General features: G+C 41.9%; 1 protein-coding gene across 1 annotated transcript in view; it reads left to right on the forward strand.

Moving 5' to 3' along the window:
- Positions 1 to 2,500, forward strand: part of LOC311244795 (voltage-dependent calcium channel subunit alpha-2/delta-4-like) — a gene marked incomplete at both ends in the record, with an annotated part of 181,251 nt that overhangs the window by 133,799 nt on the left and 44,952 nt on the right. The window lies entirely within an intron of this gene.

Here is a 2,500-nt window from a genome sequence, read left to right on the forward strand (position 1 = left end):
CACTGACAACGTTGAACAAAGTGATGTACAAGTCCCACAACAAAATATATATATATATATATTTTTTAAATAAAATAAAATCTAAATTTTATATATTTATTATTATCATTTTTTTTTATCTCGAAGCTTCAAATTAAAATCGAATCTCGGCCCCGAAGCTTTGAATGCCAAATTTTTTTTCGAAGGTCAGCCCATAGACTTTTATATAAAGACCGGACCAGTTACAGTGTGATCCCCTGGAAGCCCAGGCAGGCAGACACAAGTGGATCTTGCTGCTGGTTTATTGAACCCTTGTTACTCCAAATCCACTGTGAAAACTTAAAAAGAGAAAACATAAGCCATGTTAGTTTAACATAAAATAATAACATGCACAGAATGCAGAGAGAAAGCCATTGTTGTCGTCCTCTGGTGGTAAAAAAAAAGTGCACCATAAACTCTCCACAGACTGAGAGCGGGGGACACAAACAGGCTGGATAAGATGGTCAGGAAGGCCAGTAGCGTGGTTGGGGTGGAGCTGGACTCCCTAGCGAGGGTGGCGGAGAGGAGGAGCCTCGCTAAGCTCCAGGCCATCAGGGAAAACCCCTCCCACCCACTATACACAGACCCCTCCCACCCACTACACACAGACCCCTCCCACCCACTACACACAGACCTGGCTGACAGGAGGAGCATGTTCAGTGCTAGGCTCACACTCCCTAAATGCAGCACTGAACGGCACAGGAAGTCCTTCATTCCGACAGCCATCAGACGTTACAACGCATCACTGAGCCTCACTGCATCACTGAGCACAGAGTGACAGTTACCATCTTCCTGGACTCTTAGTTTTGAAACAACACTGCAATATTACACTTCATATACTGTGTAGACTATATTTTTACTGTATATCTTTTACTGTATATTTTATTCTATTCTTATTCTTAGGCAATTTGTTTTGTTATTCTTATTTCGTGACTTTGTTCTGTCTAAATGTCTAAATGTTTAATGTGAGCCATTTGTAGTGTCACATTTCCCTCGGGATGATTAAAGTATTTCTATTCTATTCTATAAAGACTACATGAAAGAAGAATGGAGAATGCATGTATATCATACATCCATCCAATGAATATTGGGGGGGGGGACTAGTGATGACCCACTATAACATGAGGCAGTGTTATAGTCCAGGGGTTCCCAAACTTTTCAGGCCGGGACCCAGAAAATAAGGCGTCAGAGAGCCGCGGCCCAATGCACATCGTCAGGCTTTCTTTTTGCCAGGCGACCGATTTATTAAGCCAAATATCACTTCAATCCTATTAAGTTAGTTCAAGTTAGTTATTCATTTATATGTGCTATTTATGAGAGGGCTAACTTGTTGCAAAATAATAATGATAATAATAATAGCCTCATTAAAATACTATTGTTGCTTCGGTTGTTTTCAGCGTTTTATGTGCATAATCTGTTATTTAGTTTGAAATGTTCGTTGAAATAAGTAGATTTTTACGTTTTTGTTTATTTATTAAGTTAATATAAAACCATATAGTCACATTTTAGAATACAATAGAATACAATTTTAGAATACAACTAGAAACACTGTCCTGGCCTGCTTCTAAGTTCAGTGGCCTGACAATATATTTTTTTTTATTTTATTTTTTTTAAATCATCTCGCGGCCCTCCCGTGGCTGCTCGCGGCCCACCTTTGGGTCGCGACCCCGACTTTGGGAACCACTGCACTATAGCACGAGGCAGTGTTGTAGTACAGAACTCGTGACTCGACTTGGACTCGAGCATCGACTGCATTCGGACTCGGAAGGTGCAGACGAGGACTCAGACTTGTTAATTGATAAATAATACAGTTATTTATTTGTATTTATTTTTGTAATAGGCCCTAGTCATTTTTGCATACGATATTGATGGCTAGTGCATTTGTGTCACAAAGTAAATAAACTCCCTTTGAAACGGTGACCGCTGTGTCATTTATGTTTAATGTAGACCTTGTTTTATTTCTACGTCAGCTCTTTGACTGTCAGAGTGGAGTGGACTCAACCTGGAGGACTCGGACTCGGACTCAAACACTGGGGACTCGAGACTCGACTTGGACTCGACATTTAGTGACTCGACGACAACACTGGCATTAGACCTATCTCAAACCCCGCCCTCTTTTCTTGATCCTCCAATCACAGACAGAGCCAAACAAAAACCACAAAGTTTGTCCGAGGTAAGCGACAGTTGTGATTGGAGGATCAAGAAAAAAGGGCAGGGTGTGTGCAGGAAGTGGACCGAGCTCCCGCCCCTTTCCTGAAATGATGCAGTGAACGTCCACCAATCAACGGATCGATATGTTTGTTTTTTAAGCGCCACACAACCTCCCCCACCCCCCCCCCCCCCCCCCCCCCCCACCATCTCGTCTGTGTCAGTTGAATATTGAATAAATGTTATTGCACTGAAACAGCTCAGCGTGGCTTTTCAAGTATAGCCTGCCGTCAGACTCTTCAATACAAGCGAGGTATCATCAATACGAGCATCA

Source organism: Notolepis coatsorum (assembly GCF_963971535.1).
Source record: "Notolepis coatsorum genome assembly, chromosome: 18".
NCBI classification, from domain to species: Eukaryota; Metazoa; Chordata; class Actinopteri; order Aulopiformes; family Paralepididae; genus Notolepis; species Notolepis coatsorum.